The sequence below is a fragment of the Arvicola amphibius genome, unplaced genomic scaffold (genome assembly GCF_903992535.2).
Source record: "Arvicola amphibius unplaced genomic scaffold, mArvAmp1.2, whole genome shotgun sequence".
Taxonomy (NCBI): Eukaryota; Metazoa; Chordata; class Mammalia; order Rodentia; family Cricetidae; genus Arvicola; species Arvicola amphibius.
Window position 1 is genome coordinate 168,306 of NW_024582315.1, and position 20,191 is coordinate 188,496.

The following is a 20,191-nucleotide window of genomic DNA, read 5'->3' on the forward strand; positions in this document are numbered from 1 at the left end:
TCCTCTCCATTGTGCTCTCTGGTTTCCTGCAGAGCAGTCCTGCTGCTCTCAGCAAGCAGCAGCTCCAGGTTCTGATCTGGGGGTCTGGGTTTTGTGGCGGTAGGGGTACTGTGGGATGGGGTGGGATGGGGATAGGATTCTTCAAGGACCAGGGGCTGGCAGCTCTTGCCAAGGTTAGCTGCCTCCAGAAGGAGGGGCTACTGCAAGGCTGAAGGGGACAGAAGTCAGAAGCCAGAGCTGGGCAGACAGTGGTGAGCCAGGAGGGAAGAAGAAGACATGGGGCCCAGGGTCTTGAGCTCTCTTCGTCATAATTGGGATCTTGGGGAGGAATGAATAAGTAGGAAGTTGTTGTTTGTTTGTTTTGTTTTGTTTTGTTTCTTGGTGTTTTGAGACATGGTTTCTTTTTGAAGCTTTGATGACTATCCTGGAACTTGTTCTGTAGACCAGGAGAGCCTTGAACTCACAGGGATTCTTTTGTCTCTGCCTCCTGAGGCTGAGGACTTGCACCACCATCACCCAGCTCTCCACACGTCTTCTGTCAGCAGCTCCAACATTCTGTTCCAATACTCATGATTTCCTTTACTTTTCTGCATCTCTTACTCTCCCCTCCCTTTCTCTCTTCTCCTCATTCTCCCCCATTTTCTTCCTGTTATTATTTTATTCAAGATTTCTCCAAGCATAATACAAATATAATCGTGACAATGCTGAGTTTAGATGATATGCTTTTTGAATTTCTTCTCACCCACTATAATTTATAGGACCGGAGTTACATGTGTAGTGACCTGTAGACACCTCCCAATTTCTGTAGTGTCATTAATATGTCTCTGTTCTCTTCATGACCTGTAAATTAGTCAATATGGCTAGAGTTCTGATCAAATTCTGGTTTTCTGAGGGAGAAAGGGTGGATAAGTTACTCACATCCGTTTGAGTGCAGCTATTGGCCTCTATATGTGTTCTACTGTTATCAGGATCTGTTCCTGCCCTGGGAGTTGTAAAATGGTGGCACACTACTAATACCCCCCCCCCCCCCGTTTATTAGCTGGGTTGCGTCTAGGGAAGAGAGTGTCCCTTAGAGTGCTTAGTGACTTGATGATATAATCCTTTTCAGAAAGACAGTTGAACAACTTAGTTTTAGAAATTGATTTTGATACATTATCTTTAGATACTGTCTCTATTTACTTTGTGGAGGGGAAGGCACTTAGCATCCTTCCTCCCTTTTCCTTTAGCGTCCTTTAACAATCCTCTCGATTCGTTTGTCCTCTCTACAGTAAATCAAGATCTTGGATGTTTTGCAGGATTTTGTGACGATTCTTGTGCTTTGTTTCCAGTTAAAAGTGAAAAACCAGTATATAGTTTTCAGATTTTTTTAAAATTGTGTGCATGGTGTGTATGTGTGTGTGCATGGTGTGTGTGTGCATGGTGTGTGTGTGTGTGTGTGTGTGTGTGTGTGTGTGTTTGTGGTGTGGTATATAGAAATGTGCATTTTAGTGTAACTATCAGAGGCACTAAATTCCCTGGAGCTGGAGTTACAGGCACTTGTCTGCCTCTGTGCTGAGGAACAAAACTCGAGTCCTCTACAACAGCAGTGCACAGTCTTGATTATCATGTCATCTGTCTTCTTTCTAGCCCCCACATGCATATTTCTTAAAGACACAGTGTGCCTGTGAAGATCAAGGGACAACTTGCAGGACTTTATTCTCTTCCTGTATCCTGCAGGTCTCAAGGATGGAGCACAGGTCATCGGGTTATGTTCCAGGCATGCACCTTCACCCATTAAGCAATGTTTATTGGCCCACTTATGGAAATATTATTCATTATAAATGCAATCTTCTTGTTTGACTGGAAAATGGAGTTTTTATGTTTGTGGCTACCACTGGAAATAGACTTGCTGCATTTAAACTACGTGCATAGCTCCACTGAATCTTTTATCTTGTATAGTTTTTTTCTGAGTATTCTCCTGTCCATTTCCATACTTCCTTTAAAAAAATTATAATTCAAGATATGAAATTGCTGAAATTTCTCCACCAGTATTGCTTACTTTTATTCTCTTGAGTGGCCTACTAGGCACACTTAAAACAAATATTTTTATATCTGTGTATACAAATACATATGCATTTGTTTTTTTAAGACAGTTTCTCTGTAGCTTTGGAGCCTTCATAGAACTAGCTCTTATAAACCTGTCTGGCCTCAAACTCGCAGAGATCTGCCTACCTCTGCCTACCTTGTGCTGAGTTTTAAAGGCATGTACTGCAGCTGCCTGGCTACCTGTTCATATATTTCTATAGGTTGATACATAGAGAAAGCAAATAAATTGTGCAACTTAAAGCAGTATAGTATGTTTGTCAATAAGACAAACCTGGGGCTGGAGAGATGGCTTAGAGGTTAAAAACACTGCCTGTTCTTCCAGAGGACCTAAGTTCAATTCCCAGGCAAGCACATGGTGGCTCACAACCATCTGTAATAAGATCTGGTGCCCTCTTCTGACCTGTATGTATACAGAAACTGTATACATAATTAAATAATTCTTTAAAAGAAGAAAAAGGGACTTAAAACCTAGGTGTTTTATCAGCAATATTGGTATCTCTGTCCACTTCATTTTTGTTGTTTTTTGTTTTAATTTTTCTTGTTAGTTTGTTGGTTTGTCTTTTTTCCTCAATACTTGGAGAAGCTTTCCAACTGATTGTTTAAAAGCTCTGTTCTAACAATGAATATTTCTTTGAAACTACATACTTGACCAGTTTTATATCCATCCACTTTAGTTCCCTAATCTGACATTTGTTTTCTTAGGATTTTTCTCTATTTTTATCTGTCTGATTTTCTCTTCTGTCATCTAAGAATTTACCATATTTTAATCCTCAGATGGTTAACTCTGGGGAGGGCCACTTTTATGTTTCTTTTATTGCAGGTTCTTTTGTATCCCGTGTTGTAGAAGAGAACATACACATGCATGTTACTGGCAGCTTGCCATGTACAAATTACTGTTAAAGGCTTGCACAGTGTGAGTGAATGCTCTAGCCCAGATAATTCCTGGAGGAGTACAGGGTTGATACTTGTAGACACTAACTAGATTCAGTGTTCCAAGAGGTCCTGTAGTAGTGGGGTGGAGTGAGCTCTGGGATGACTTTCTGCCTTGATCTGTGGTCTGTATCTATGAGGCCTGCTGGCTGGAGATGAGATGTAAAGCAGTTTGCTTTTAGGGTCATAAGCAGCTGCCATTCCTATCACCAACTTGGGATGAAACACCCTCAGAACAAACTGCAGAGATATACATGTTTACGTACACAGGATTCCCATAAAACACAACCACAAACCATATTACATGAACTAAGGACCTGTAAGATAGGAAATAAAATGCTCTGACTCAACACCATGAGACAAAGATCCTTTATGAAATTGGATATTAGCTCTCTAGTGAAGGTGTAAAAAACATTTTTCCATTCTGTAGGCCTCCTCTTTGTTTTAATGGTTGTGTACTTTGCCCAACAGAAACCTTTCAGTTTCCTGAGGTTCCATTTATTAATTGTTGTTCTTAATTTCTGTGTTATCAGTATTTTGTCTTCCTGTGCCAATAAGTTTAAGACTATTTTCCATGTTCTCTCTATCAGATTCAGTTTGTCTGGTCTTATATTGAGATCTTTGATCCATTTGTATTGAATTTTGTGTGGGGTAATACCTATGGAACTATTTGGTTTCTTCAACATGCAGCCATAGAATTTGACCAACATCATTTGTTGAAGATATGTGTTTATTTCTTTTTGTTTTGATTTCAGCCCTGACTTTGATGCCAGTTTCTGTCTTTTTTGGGTATATTGAGACCACTGATTTTGAGAATTATCAGTGAGTTATGTTTGTTGATTCCAGTTACTTTGTTGTTGTGGTGTGGGTTTTATTGTAATTTTCTACTTCTTTTAATTTGATATTATTTATTCGTTATATTTTTTTGAACATGGATAGTCTTCTCAGGTTGAATTTTTCCTTCTAGACCCTTTTTAGGACTGTATCTGTAGACAGATATTGTTAAAATTTGTTTTTTCCCCCCTGGAATGTCGTTCTTTCTTCATACATTGTGACTGAATGTTTTGCTGAGTGAAGTCTGGGCTGGCATCTGTGGTCTCTTAGAGTTTGTAGACCATCTGTCTAAACCCCTCTCATTTGAAGAGTCTCCATTGAGAAGTGGTCTGTCTTTAGGTATTATTTGGTCTTTTACCCTTTCAACTTTTAATTTTCTTTCTTAGTTCTGTATGTTTAGTGTTTTGATTATGTGACATGGAAAATTTTTTTCTTGGTTCAGTCTATTTGGTGTTCTGTATGCATCTTGTACTTCCTTCTTCAGGCTGAGGAAATTTTCTTCTATGATTTTGTTGTTAGTATTGTCTGTACCATTGACCTGGATGTCCACTCCTTCCTCTATTTCTATAGTTCATACATTTTGAGTTTTTATAGTGCTCCAGATTTCTGGATGTTTTATGCCTAGATTCTTCTAGACTTAGCATTTTCTTTGACCAAGTACCCATTTCTTCTGTCTTGACTTCAAAGAGAAATTCTTTTCCATCTCTTGCATTCTGTTAGTGAAGCTTGCCTCTGAGGTTCCTATTTGAGTTCCTAAATCTCTTAGTTCCAGTTTTTCCTCAGTTTGGGTTTCCCTATTGATTCTATTTCTACTTGCATGTCTTGATTTGTTTTCTCTATTTCCTTTTACTGTCTATGTTTTCATAGATTTCTTTAATCAATCTACTCATTTCCTCTTTAAGGACTCTACCATATTCATAAGGCCTATTTTTAAGTCCTTGACTTGTGTTTCTGCTATACGGCATTTTTCAGGACCTACTGTAGTAGGGTTGCTAGACTCCAGTAGAGACATATTGTCCTGGCTGTTATTGATTGTGCTTTTACACTGGCTTCTAGGCCAGTTTTGGGTGACTCTAATTCTAGGTACTGTCTTGTCTTTTTTGGGTGGTTGTTCCATACCTTGCATCCTGTCGCCCTCTCAAGGCAGAGGCTGTGTGTTGCCTGGTAAGGAATTCTGAGATCCTGCCTGGTGTGGCCACTGGAGGTTCAAGCTAGAATGAGAATTTTGGTTTTGTAAGCTGACACTTAGGGATGAAAATAGGTGGGGGGAATGGTCTAGTGGGGTCCAAAGGAGGAAACAAAGCAGGGTATGTAACGCAGATCGGCTCAGTGCTCTGGGGATGGGGGCAGAGGAGGAGAGAGGCAACATCTTGCAGTCTTCTACAGAGCTGGGGCTGAGATTGGTGAACTGGATTTGGAGCAATGGAGTGAGAGTGAAGATCTGAAGATTTCATAGCTGCTTCCCTGGACAGCATAGCTGTATATATTAGTTTTTAAAATCAATATCCTGATTTGTTTGGTCAGAGCCCAAACAGTGAGCTTCCTGCCCATCTTGTACTTCTACTGGATACCCTTTTATTTTCTTTTCTTTGGTCCAGAAAGGAGTTTGTTGTTTCCTCCAGGTCTTGAGGAACTATAGGATTAACAAAAAAAATTTTGGGAGGGGGGTTCTCTGGGTATTTCTTTCCCTTCTCACCTGTACAAGGTCATCTTAGCCTGCTCTTGCAGGAGTGCAATATTTTACAGCTCTCAGAGTCATGTGAGACCTAGAGGCATAAAATGTGTAAGAGTCTTAAAACCCAGAAGCTCTTCATAGGGACAGCAACAGCCTTGGCGTGCTGCTGACTATGGATTATTCTTAATTTGTTGCATTATGTTCTAAGTGAGATTTGTATTTTCTTCTTCCTCAATACATTTTGTAAATTAGCTTGTTATGCTGTTATTTCTCATGAGGACGCAAAATAAAAAGGAGTCAGTAAGTAGGAAAGAGAAGCATGGAATGTGAAGAGTGCATTTTTCACTAAAAAGATAGCTCAAAATAAAAGAGGATTCTTTAAAAATAAAGAAGGATTTCGTCACAGAGGAAAATACCATTTTGCCCTTGGGTAAAGACTAGAGTATCCCAAGATGAAGTAGGAGAGCTGAGGGCAATATCAGGAGGCTCTCTTGACTTCACAGGAGAACCAACAAAGTCATAACGACTGTGGAAAATGAAATTCCTAAAGTCAAATTTTGGTTTGTTTTTATAAAACATGAAATCAGTCCTCTTTTAAAAATTAGGTGAAGTTATTGATCTTCTCTGTAAGAAGACATTCAAAATCAGATTTTATGGTTAATCGAGATGATTATGTTTTTGTTGTCAGACATTTTAGGAAAGCAACATTAAAGAAGTCAAGTTTATTTCAATATCTGTTTTAAAATCTATTAAATGGGGCCAATGAAGTGGCTCAGTAGATAAGGGCACTAGCTACCAAGTGTGAGAACCTGAGCTCCATTTCAGGATCCACTTGGTGAGAGGTGATAGCTGTCTCCAGACATTGTCCTCTGACCTCCACATTTATCTGTAGACATATGTGCACATCCTCAAATCAAAGAATTAAAACTCAATAAAAATTAGAACATCTTTTAAATGTAACTTTATAGGCAACTATTTTAGTTTTATGATGTGGGAGAGTCTTCTGTTTGTGTTGATTTCATTCGTTAATAAAGAAACTGCCTTGGCCCATTTAATAGGCCAGCCCTTAGGTGGGTGGAGAAGACAGAACAGGAAGAAGGAAATGAGGTAGATGCCTAGGGCAATTGTCATGCCTCTCCTCAATGGGACAGTCGCCATGAAGCCAGCCACCAGGTCAGACATGCTGAATTCTTCCCGGTAAGACACCACTCGTGGTGTTACACAGATTATTAAATATGGGTTAAGGCTGAAACTAATGGGCCAGGCAGTGTTTAAAAGAATACAGCTTGTGAGTTGTTATTTTGGGTTTTAAGCTAGCCAGGCGGCCGGGAGCCAGGCGGCAGGAACACAGCCTGCAGCTCATCACTACAGTTTTATTCTATGTAAAGACAACTATATTGCTTTGTCAGTTACTAGGCTTCCTTCACAACCCTAATGGCTGGTAAGTCTTTTTTCATTACACAGTTTTGATGATCACCACATATAAATAAATAAATAAATAAATAAATAAATAAATAAATAAATAATAACTGCACATAAACAACAAACAATAAGTATATTCTAGTATGTATTTCTTTTCCAAATTAGTGTTTACAAAATGCTTCACCTTATTGGTTTATTTTGTATTCTTCTTTTCTATCTTTGAAATAGCTGTCTGTTGACTTTCCATAGACGTCCGCCCTGTGTGAAGAACCTTAGGACAGACAGAATTAAACTTGGGAGCTCAGTCCTGATGGATAGCCAAAGCCATCTACACTTTTTAGTTGTTAAAATTTAAAAAAAGAAAAGGGATTTTGTTGGTACTGACTTCTCAACATTTGTCAGAATCTCCTCCCTACCCCCAAAGTGGTATTAGGTCAGACAAACCAGGACTGATGTCATCGCAGTATCAGGGACAGTGGGAATGAAATTATCAGATGGTCAATCAGCAACATCTTCAGGGAAAATTGTCCATAGATAAGAACCGGGATACAGGGATTGTTAGAATAGAAATGTTTAACCACTTTGACCTTGGCAGGAGAAGAGTAACAAGTTTTCACAGGAATTGCTATCAATTCTTTTCATAAAGCCACAAGTCAAAATAGTTTGTAAATATCTCTTCTTGTGCAAAAAAAAAAAAAAAAGAGTCTTTTCACTTTCTTTCAAACTTTTATTCCCTGGCTTCTAGTTTTTAAGACCATCAGGAAAGTTTTTCTGCTACTGTTGACATACTCAATACACCATTCCATCATGCTCGATTTTTTTATTATTATTTTTTATTTTTTTTCAGGATCCCTACCAGGAAGTTAGGACCTGCTTTGGATACACTTGAGTACAGTGTGGGCAGGTATGGGGTGTGGTGATGAGTGAGGCTCCACAAGGCTCTGGAAACATCCAGTAACTGAGTGAGTTAAGAAACCATGCTTGCACTCCTGAACAAGTGATTCTTATGGATCCTGGGCCACAGCCATCCCTTCTTTCTTCAGATTTAATCATTTTCACAGATACAAGTTCTCAGCATTTTAATATTTGGTGTCAGTGTTTGGCTCACTACCATATGTTCCTGTTTTGATATTATGAGATAGAAATCTCTATCTTCTGACTTAATAGTCCATCTCTCTCTCTTTCTATATATCTGTGTATTTATGTAGCTCTCCGTGGTGGGCGTGGTCTGTCGGCAATTGGAAATAACCAAACTAGCCTTATATAAAATACTCAGCTTTAATAAAAGGAGAAAATGGGAGAAACTTACAGAGCCAGAGTTCCAACCACGAGCATTGAACCAAGAGAGCAAAACAAACAAACACGGATCTTTTAAAGGTATTTTTCAGACAAGAGATTGGTCAGCTTCCCCATCAGCTCTCTGTCTACTTGTCTATCTATCTACATAATACAATCTACTTACTAACAGAAGTAGACATATTCTACAACAGATATCTGAGCATTTCACTATATCTCTGAAATATTTCTTTCTAGGTCATCTTTGCAGTCTCCTCTTTCCTGCAACTTATTATTAGTAATCCTCAGAATTAATATTTAGTTCCATTCACATCACATTCATGATGCTGCCGTCTCTCTGTGTCCAAGCAAGGTTTTTGTTCCAGTGACTACTTTTTATAATTAATAAGCAAATGACATATCTATTCCTATATGGTTGAGACCTTGAGTTTGACTTCTAGCCTTCCATATTTAAGAATCTACATTACATGGCCTGTGGTAATTTGCAAAACCAGTCAAATTTAGGTGAACTACACAAGAGTTCATGACCTTTGCTTGACTTGTGGTCTTATTCCAAGATTCTGGCATCAGAGAATGGCCTAATAATCTATTGTGCAGCATGAATTGCAATTTGTTTGTGTGTATGTGAGTGATTGCATGTGTAATGCATGCTTTTGCATGAGTCCATCTATGTGTTATTATACATTCATTTGGAGGACCAAGGAGGCTATTGAGTGTTTGCTGCTGTTAGTCTTCTTTTTATTACCTTGAGACAGGATCTACCACTAAACTAGGAGCCTGCTATTTTTCCTAGACTCACTAGTCAGTGGGCTCCTGGTAGCTGCCTGTCTCCATCCCTAATGCTAATTGTAGAAATATGCAGCCAGATCTGAGTTTTTACATGGGTGCTGGAGATTTGAACTGAGTTCCTTGTGTTTTCATAACAAGCACTTTTACAGTACAAACATCTGTCATCCCTGCATTAGAATCTTCAGAGTCTCCCTTGACAGCCCACTCCTCTACTCCTCTCTACCCATATTGGGCTTTTTGTCAAATGATGTGTCCCTGCTACTCAATGTTTTGTTGGAAAGACAGTCATTCAGGGCATTTCTGCTGACAGGAAAGTTGATCAGTTTTTCTCTTTCTTAGAAGATTTGTCATCTCTTTAATAATGACCATTTAGAGGAGACAGAGTAAAGGATATTTGCATGATTAATATTTCTCAATTAAGGTCGGAGACACAGACAGCAGCAAGAATGGGTAATTTTAAATTCAAAATATTATTTATAGCATGATAAAATATATGTTTCACATATTAAACTGTTAAAAATAGCTACATTACTGTTTCTTATTTCTCAAATAATAACTGTGAGTTCCCTTAAAAAGACTGACTAAAAGAAATTCCTCTTATTTCCCTTTTAGAAGAACATTACACAGGAATTTTAGAGAAAATGTCACAATTAATCCTGAAAAATATGCCAAAGGCTCTGTAAGTATTTTTGTTGTAATCAAGAGTTTTGAAATCATGTGCAATATTCCCCTTCCCTCTAGAGATATTTGACTTTATATGGTAATGTTGATGTGTACCTGCATATGTGTGTGTGTGTGTGAGAGAGAGAGAGAGAGAGAGAGAGAGAGAGAGAGAGAGAGAAAGAGAGAGAGAGAGAATGTTCATTACGTACATGATAGAAGTCTATGTAATTTATGCAAATATGTATTCAGAACTTTAGGTTGTTAATGACAATGAAATAATAACAACTGTACTGTTTGGGGATATTATGTTATCCATATGAGCTTTGTTCTAACATTCTTCTTTTTTAGCTATTCCAGTTTATTCAATGATTTTGTTGAATCTGAGTTTTTTCTGATTGACGGAGACTCCTTACTTGTCACGTGTGTATGTGAGAAGTCACTTAAGCCTGGGCAGAGTCTCCACTTCTTCTATCTGGTTGAGCGCTACCTGCTGGATGTCAATAGCAAAGGAGGACATTTTGCCATAGTTTTCTTCAAGGTAACAAAGACTGCCTGAGCTTTTTATCCTCTGAAGACTGAAACCAGAATTCATTTAAATGATTAGTTAGAGACGAGGAATCTTGTCCCTGTAGCTGGCCTTGAACTCATGATGCCCTTGCTTCTGCTTCCCAAGTGAAAGGATTTCAGGTGTGCACTACTACCCCTTGCTATAATTAAAAAAGTTTTTATAAGATTTTATAAAAGTTTTCACCAGTGACTGCAGAGCAAAATACATTTTTAAAAGTTCATAAAATGAGATGGAGCCTAAGGCAAGGAGGTTTCAAGTTGGAAGCCCACCTGAGCCTCACTTAGTGATTTTATGAGTAGTTTAGCCAACTACTTAGAGAAAAAAATCCTTAAGATTCTTAGAGAAAAAAAATCTAGAAGTGCAATTTAGTGGTAGAAGACTTGCCTAGTGTGTGCAAAGTTGTGGGCTCAACCTCCAGGACAAAAATAAACAAAACAAAATAAAACAAATAAAAAGAAAAACAATTTAAAGGGAAGAGAAGAACAAAGCGAATGCCTAGCATTGCAGTGTTCTGAAATGAGCACAGATAGATTGTTTGTAATGAGCAGTAATGGGAAACTTTAGTGGCCAAAGTCACAAGAGTTGATGAACTTCTGAGCAGTGGCCCCACTGATCTCAGTTCTACTTCTGCAACTCTGAAAACTACTTTGACGTCAAAACTCAGCAGGCAACTTATTTGAATACACTGTTAGGTGTATCTGAGCCCACGTGAACTCACTAAGCCTATTTTGCTGTTGTATGCTCTGTTATGAATAATGATGAGGGAATGTCATATTTGGTGTAATTAATAAAATTTTGATAAATTCAAATACAGGTATATCTACTGCTACCATATCCTCCTTTTCCTATATTCAGGGCAGCTAATGCTATACTCAAGGATTCTCATGTGGATGTTCAGTTTGCAGCTCACGATACTGTATATTTCTGAGCATTGCTTACCAGCACCATTTTGTTCAAGGAACCAGGGTTCTGCTCTATATTTACAACTGTTTTCACAGATTTCAATCTACTAAGAAAAACCCTTGTTGTTTAAGAAATGTCACTGCATGTAGAATTATTCTTCAGAATAACATGTTCCCGTTAAGCTCCCAATTCCAGAAAATTTATAATTACAAATTATTATTTTCATAGTTATTTTTGTCCTTTGTCTTCTTGAGGTGAGGTTGGACAGGAAAATGATTGAAAGACCGGAAGACAAAGAGTAATGAACTCTGGGTTCTAAGGGCTTGCTTACTCTTAGGTTCAAAATGTGACTCATAGCATACATTTGTGATATAGAAAAATTCCAGGGTCAATTTACTGACTAAAGGACATTAAAAAAAAAAACCCTTCTGTACCATGTTTCTTCAATGGCCTTAATGATATATGTTAACTGCCTGAACTAGCAAAACACTTGTCAAATACTGTCCTTTTTCTCCTCCTCACAGGATGCTGAATATGCATACTTCAGTGTCCCTGGACTTCTTACACTGAGAACTGCTTTAATTATGCACCTTCAGAAGAATACAGACCTTGATGTTTGGACTGAATTTTCTGGATGCTTGTCAGAAGAGTGGAGTATTACCTTAAGTCAGAGTTGCCCTTATTTCTTGATTCTTGCTGATGAAGGCCTGAATGACCAGCAGACACACCTTTTCAACTTTTTAGTCATTCAGTCTTGGGCAGCAAAGGTCAACATTGTGCTCTTCTCAGGACAGACATCTGGCGTCATCCGTCTTTATGCATATTTTATGCAAAGCTCATATTCAAAGCAACTGTTTTTCAAGGAGGTAATATATATATATATACATATATATTATATATCTATATATAGACAATGTTTTAGAATTTTATAAGTGTTTCTAAATTAATTCAGAAAATAAGGCTCAGTGGTTAAGAATGCTTGCTAGTTTTGTACCTGTGTCGTGTAGTTCATAACTCTATATCTCCAGCTCCAAAGGGATTTGACACCTCTGGCCTCTCTGTATACTGCACTTACATGCACATACCTACATAACTACATATATACACTTGTACATACAGAGAGACAGACCGATACATTTACAGAGAGACAGACCGATACATATACATACACACAAAACTAAAAATGAAATAAATCTTTTAAAAATAGCTATCTTGATTCAATATTGACTTTACCCATAATATAGAAACTATTATAGATTTAGCAGAATAATATATGATAATTAGTGGTGTTAACATATAGCAATTTGTTAGTTATTTCTTGTTGTATGATAGTTCTTAACACTTATAAATTATTTATATTTAACATTGACAAAAGTCCCATGAGGCACACTTAAGAATCGTCTATAGCCTGTCCATGGTGGTGCATGCCTTTAAACCCAGTATTTAGGAGTCAGAGGCAGGTGGATCTCTGTGAATTTGAGGCCAGCCTGGTCTACAAGAGCTAGTTTCAGGATAGGTTCCAAAGCTACAGAGAAACCCTATCTCACCCCCCCCCAAAGAATCATCTATTTTTAAAGATGATGAAATGGATGCTTAAATATGTAGCCTATTGAAAAACACCAGCAATGAGTAGTACAAATTTATAAGAAGTGCTACCCTGTCTCCTATGTCCTCAAACACTGTGTGGTGTGTGAAATCCAAGTTATCGAAGACCAGAAAGACTTGAAATTATAGCCTATGGTATGTCTCTAAAGCTAAGATCCACCAGTGAAATGATACAGTATATGGTTGCCTTTAATTAGAGCACACTGGAGCAGGATAAAGAAAGAAAAGAAAGTGATGGATTTATGTCTTCATAAACAACTTTAGCCAATAACTCACTGTCTTTACAAACAATCAGAATTCAAATTTCATAATGGTTTTATTTCACCTATGTTGTTATGCTTGAAAACTAATTTTTTGATATTTTCAGAGTAAAACATGATTACTCACTTTATAAATAAATATAGTTTGCTTATTTTTCACTAGGTGAGGTGAGTTCTGTATATGAATATCATCCCACAGCTCATCAAAGTAGGTTTAGAACTAATTAGCATATGTCCCTCTTTGAGAACTGCATCATGCTCATTATCACACATTTGCATATATGCAAATAGGTTTATTTTGCTTTGTTAGGATTCCTATCACTAAAGTGTTCCTAACCCTAAATGCCAGCTGAGGAGAAACAGGCCTGGGATTTATTTTTACATTCAGGGCAAATATTAAATATTGAGTTTATATTGTGACTCTTCCTTTTTGCAGTTTGAGAGGGACATTATGATTGATTATAAAATCCTGATTCAACACTTGGAAAAATATAGAGACCTGGATTTAACAACTCTATTTGGAGATTTGAAATTCAATAACATGGTGGAAAAGGTAATAGAACTTGAAAAAACCCACTTTTTCTAAGCTTCATTTTTTAAAATAAAACTTTAACATTCTTAAGGTACATGAAGAGAAAAAGTAAATATATACATTCAAAGTAGAGTGATAGCATCTGTGGTTATATCTCAGTAGGAGAACATTGTTTTCTCGTGAATGAAGCCATAACCATTATTTCCAGTACAAAAATTAAAAGGAAGAAAAGACTGTAAGAGACAGAAGGTGTAGTCTAAGAATACTTATAGTTTTCCTTTGTTATAATAAATGTTATAGTAGATATAAATATTGTAAATATAATTCTTGTTTGATAACTGTTTTCTTTTCTGTAATCTGTTTTGTTAAAGTTAAAACCTTCCTTTTTAATTAGACAGAATAGGGGAGGTGATGTAGGATTCCTCTATGTATGCTGTGAATACCATTGGTTAATGATGAATCTTCTTTGGACCTATTGTAGCACAGAATAGGGAAGGTAGGAATCCCAAGCAGATAGAAGAGGAAAAAGTAGGTAGAGTTAAAAAAAGAATAATGTAGCCACCTCAGGTGACAGATACCAGACATCTGAAAAAACTTTACTGGTAGGTCACAACCATGTGGCAATACACAGATTATTAGAAATGGGTTTATTTAAGATATAAGAGCTAGTCAATAAGAAGTGAGATCTAATAGGCCAAGCACTGTTGTAATAATACAGCTTCTGTGTGATTATTTTGGGTCTGGATAGCCAGGAACTGAGCAAGTATTAGAAAAAAACACTTTTTAATTGAACTTTATTTTTATAAAACTGTGTGTGTGTGTGTGTGTGTGTGTGTGTGTGTGCGCGCGCGCGTGCGTGTAGGTCCTAGCATAATCCTGTGTATCACTTCTAATGTTTTACCTTGTTTTAGACCAGCAAATTTGTATTAGTTCTCTAGTCTAATGGATATAGTCACAGGTCTCTTTAGCAGTGGAGAGTGGGAGAGATACTAGACATCTTTTCTCTATTCCTGGTTTGAGAAGAAATGTCTTTATTTCCTCCTGTTAAGTAGGACTAAGATAAAGATGTGTCTAGACTCTGATGTAATGAAGATGACCCTGAGCTTCTCCTATTGTTTAGACCATGAATATAGTAGTGTAACTATACCACAGTACTGTTGTTTTGACCCTAGTTTTATTGATGTCATGTTGCATTTGCACATTTTCTAATATTGCATTCCTGGTATCCATATACTTCATATGGTGTAGGGTTTTGTTAATATGGTCTTGGGTTCTGTTTGCTCTATTTCCTGTTTAATTTTTGCCTTGCTTGGCATCAGTGATAATTTAGTGTAATTTTTGTCTCTTTACTGTCTTACATTTATTTGTAGCATTTTATGTGCTTCACAGAAGAGAAAGTTCAGACTTTCTTTTTAGTATTCTGACATCCGGTCTAAACCACAGAAATTATCCAATCTTTGATAATTTTGTAAAATTTTCTGCCTGAAACTCGGCACATGTCCATAGGGATAGTTTCTTAATTGCTTTACCTATGTCATGGATATTGGTGTACTTAGGCCTATTAATACTATGAGACCAAAATCTCCAATTTGTTCTGGGAAAGTATCAATTCTAGTTTGTTTTCTTTGAAGTGGGTTTCTGTCTCAGTGTTACTCCTGCCTATATTTTTGTTTCATTCATCTGTGATTTTTATTATTTGTTTAATAATGTTTGTTTAATTTCAGCTTGAGTTTGGAACTATTGACTAGATATATAAAATTTTATTCTCTTAGGCTATGATTTCATCTTTTACTTTTTTGATTTTCTTGTTTCTTTTTATCTATTTTTTTAGCAGAGCATTTAATTGATCTATTTTCTCACTCTTGGTATTAAACATTGTTTAGTGTTATATGTTTTTCTCTGAATACTGCTTTCATTACACGACAAAGATTTTGATATAGAGACAGCAATTTTCAATGGCTTAGATTATCATATTTAGTGATTTTATTGTAATTTTAAGTGATGGTCTTAATCACCATCCATAACTCCAGTTATAGGGGTCCCATGCCCTTCTCTGACATCTGTGAGCACCAAGCATATATGAGGAACAATTGTATGTGCAGGCAATACACTCATACATTAAAGTAAAATGAATAATTAAAAAAACAGAAAATTAAAATTTTTAATTTATAGATTACTTTTAAAAATAGCATTTGCATATCTATGGCAGATTCAGTATTTCTTTTGATAGCTCTAATTCACTCTTTAATAATATCAATCCTTTGTATTTCTCATAATATTCATAATAGAATATCTTTTTGGTCCCTACACATCTTGAGGCATCACAAGTGTGGCAAGGAACTTGATAAATGCTCCAGATGGAATACATTATTTCCCCTTTAAACATTTCATCACTGTTGTTCCTAGTACTACTATTTTCTTTTTTAACTGATACAGAAAAGATTTTGTCCAAAATGACTATAAAAGCACACAATACTTTCAGAAAGTTGATTGCCATGATATATGTTGCTTCTAATCATGTATATTACAATTATATATGCAAGTATTTCAAGAAAATACAAGATAGGGATTTGAAGAGTTACAAGTATTATTTTATGAATATATGGTATTTCTTGAATGCTGAGCATTTAAATTGTTTGAAGATTTTCTTTTCCAAATAATTCTATGATGAACGCGTTGGTGCACACATCTTTTGGCAAATATTGGATTGTTTTTTTAGGTTAGATCTTTAGAACTTGAATGAAAAGTATCAATATATTGAATGACATGTGTATTGCCATATGCCTTTGCCCATTTGTAACTTCATTAGCAGAGTATTAGGACTGACATCCCATGATTTCTGGTGCAGTCTGTTACTAAAGTAGTAAAAGATGAAAAAGCACATTGATATCATCAAAGAAAAGGTAATTTTTATATTACTGAAGAATATAAACATTTTTCCATTTTCTCATTATTTGAGTTTCATTAGAGAATTAGCATTTAAGGTCATGAATTTCCTTGTTGATTTACTGACTTTATGCATGTATTTGTTAAGAGTTTTCTCAAAATTTTTTGAAATAATTTTACCACCCAAAATTTGTGTTCATAATGTTTTTAGTGGAAATAGCTACAGTTCCATATGTTTCATATCGACCCATTTCTTACTATATAATCGTTTATGAATAAATAAAGTTCTCTAATTGTCATGATGTGTTATAATTGTCTGCGGTGACAGGCTTGTGAGACGATGTCTCTGCTCAAGCAACTCTGGCCAGAAGGCTCTGACATCCGGCGAGCCCTTTGCGTCACTTCATGCTCCCTCTTCTTGGAAATGTACCACTGCTTCTTAGACAACAGAGAGAAGAAAGCCTCCAAGCAGACGTGCGAAGACAAACAGGTGCGGTTGCTGCACTGGGATGCACTTGTGCTTACATATTTTATTGTTTTCACCAACCATTTCCCCACGTGGCAGTGGGTTCTCTCTTGTTTATATGAACAGCAGAAATAGGAGAATCCCTGCATCTCATGTCATAAAGGAATACGCTGTTTCATGACTTAGTGTGTTACCTACAAGTGCTTCACATAGGACATATGTAGCCTTCATCACCCGCAGACAGGCAAAGGAAGAAACAACCTGCTATGCTACTGTGCTTTGGGCTTTTCTGTGCACAGTTCACGAAATGCTCAGGAAAGCATTGTTATTTCTATTCCACTATGAAAGCACAGACTTTCGGTTTTTGAGAGTAGCAGTCCTCCAACCCAAGGTGCTAAATAGTAATGTGGTTTGGATTAAAGTTTATCTTGTGCAAATTTCTCAGTGACTTTAAAAGATAAGCTCACACAGTGGTACCCTACTGGCTGGAGAGAGACTACTGTTCTTAGGTTTCTTTATTTTTCTTTTTTCATTTTTTAAATTTTTCCATTCAAAAAATTTACACTTCTTCCCCTCCTCCCATTTCCCTCCAGTTCCCCCACTCACCCTTTTCCCTCCCCCTCCCTCCTTGAGAGGGTAGGGTACCCTGCTCTGTGGGAAGTCCAAGGCACTCCCCCCTCCATCCAGGTCTAGGAAGGTGCGCATCCAAATAGATTAGGGTCCCCAAAAGTCAGAACATGCAGTAGAAACGAGTCCCAGTGCCTTTATCCATGGCTTCTCAGTCAGCCCTCATTGGCAGCCACATTCAGAGAGTTCGGTTTGATCACAGCTCGTTCAGTCCCAGTCCAGCTGGATTTGGTGAGCTACCATTAGATCAGGCACACTGTCTTATTGGGTGGACCAACCCCTCACGGTCCTGACTTCCTTGCTCATATTCTCTCTCCTTCTGCTCTTCAACTGGTCCTTGGGAGCTCAGTCCGTTTCTCTGATGAGCGTCTCTGTTTCTATCTCCATCATCGACGAACAAAGATTCTATGGTGATATTTGAGATAATCATCAGTGTGATAGTGGGACAAGGCCACTTCAGGCACCCTATCCTCTGCTGCCCAAGGACATAGCTGGGGACATCCACGTGGACACCTGGGATAACCTCTAGAGCCAAGTCTCTTGCCAACCCTAAAATGGCTCCCTTAATGTAGATATCTTCTTCCCTGCTCCTATATCCGCCCTTCCTTCATCTCCACCCTCCCACTCCCCAAGCTCTCCCCAGTTTTTCCCTTCTCCCTCCTCTCTCTCCCTCTCCCCTCCCCTATCCTCACCCTTACTCCCACCCCCATGCTCCCAACTTTTTCCCTGCGATCTTATTTGCTTCCAGTTTCCAGGAGTATCTATATATGTTTTTCTTTGGGTTCAGCTTGTTATTTGGCTTTTCTAGGCTTGTGAACTATAGGCTCAATGTCATTTGTTTATAGCTAGAGCCCACTAATAAGTGAGTCTATACCATATTCATCTTTTTGGGTCTGGGTTATCTCACTCAAGATAGTGTTTTCTATTTCCACCATTTGCATGCAAAATTTAAGATATCGTTGATTTTTACCACTGAATAATACTCTAATGTGTATATATTTCACACTTTTTTTTTTATCCATTCTTCCATTGAGGGGCATCTAGGTTGTTTCCAGGTTCTTGCTATTACAAATAATGCTGCTATGAACATAGTCAAACAAATGCTTTGTAGTATGACTGGGCATCTCTTAGGTATATTCCCAAGAGTGGTATTTCTGGATCCTGAGGTATGTTGATTCCCAATTTCCTCAGAAACTGCCACACTGATTTCCAAAGTGGTTGCACAGTTTTGCATTCCCACCAGCAATGGATGAGTGTACCCCTTACTCCACATCCTCTAGCATAGGCTATCCTTGGTGTTTTTGATTTTAGCCATTCTGACAGGTGTAAGACGGTATCTCAAAGGTGTTTTGATTTGTATCTCCCTGATCACTAAGAAAGTTGAACATGACCTTTTAGCCATTTGAACCTCTTTTGTTGAGAATTCTCTGTTCAGTTCAGTATCCAATTTTTTTAATTGGGTTAATTAAAACTTTTTCCATGTTTATTTATTTTATTATGTATACAATATTCTGTCTGTGTGTATGCCTGCAGGCCAGAAGAGGGCATCAGACCTCATTATAGATGGTTGTGAGCCACCATATGGTGGCTGGGAATTGAACTCAGGACCTTTGGAAGAGCAGGCAATGCTCTTAACTTCTGAGCCATCTCTCCAGCCCCTGGTTAACTAGAATTTTAATGTTTAGTTTCTTGAGTTCTTTATATATTTTGAAGATCAGACCTTTGTCTGATGCGGGTTTGGTGAAGATCTCCCATTCAGTAGAATCCCTTTTTTGTCTTAATGACAGTGTCCTTTGCTTTACAGAAGCTTCTCAGTTTCAGGAGGTCCCATTTATTCATTGTTGCTCTCATTGTTTGTGCTACTGGAGTTATACATAGGAAGTAGTCTCAGTTGCCCATGTGGTGCAGTCTACTTCCCACTTTCTCTTCTATCAGGTTCAGTGTGGTTGGATTTATATTGAGGTCTTTAATTCATTTGGACTTGAGTTTTGTGCGTGGTGATAGATATGAATCTATTTTCATTCTTCTACAGGTTGACATCCAGGTATGCCACACCATTTGTTGAAGATGTTTTCTTTCTTCCATTGTATAATTTTAGCTTCTTTGTTGATAACCAGGTGTTCATAGGTTTGTGGGTTAATATTTGGGTCTTCAATTCGATTCCATTGGTCGACGTCTGTTTTTATGCCAATACCAAGCTGTTTTTATTACTGTAGCTCTGTAATAGAGTTTGAAGTCAGGGATGATTTTTCCTCCAGAAGTTCCTTTATTTATAGGATTGTTTTGGCTATCCTGGGTCTTTTATTTTTCCATATAGCGTTGATTATTGTTCTCTCAAGATCTGTGAAGAATTTTGTTGGGATTTTGATGGGGATTATGTTGAATTTATAGATAGCCTTTGGTAGAACTGCCATTTTTACTATGTTGATCCTACCCATCTAAGAGCATGGGAGATCCTTCCATTTTCTGGTGTTCTCTTCAATTTCTTTCTTCAAAACCTTAAAGTTCTTGTCAAATAGATCTTTCACTTCCTTGGTTAGTTTTACCCCAAGATACTTTATGCTATTTGTGGCTATCATTAAAGGTGAAGTTTCTCTGATTTCCCTCTCTGCTTCTCTATTCTTTGTATATAGGATGGCTGCTGATATTT

General features: G+C 37.4%; 1 pseudogene; it reads left to right on the top strand.

Annotated features, from left to right (window-relative positions):
* LOC119805805 overlaps nucleotides 1–20,191 on the top strand; it is a 104,161-nt pseudogene that overhangs the window by 8,796 nt on the left and 75,174 nt on the right.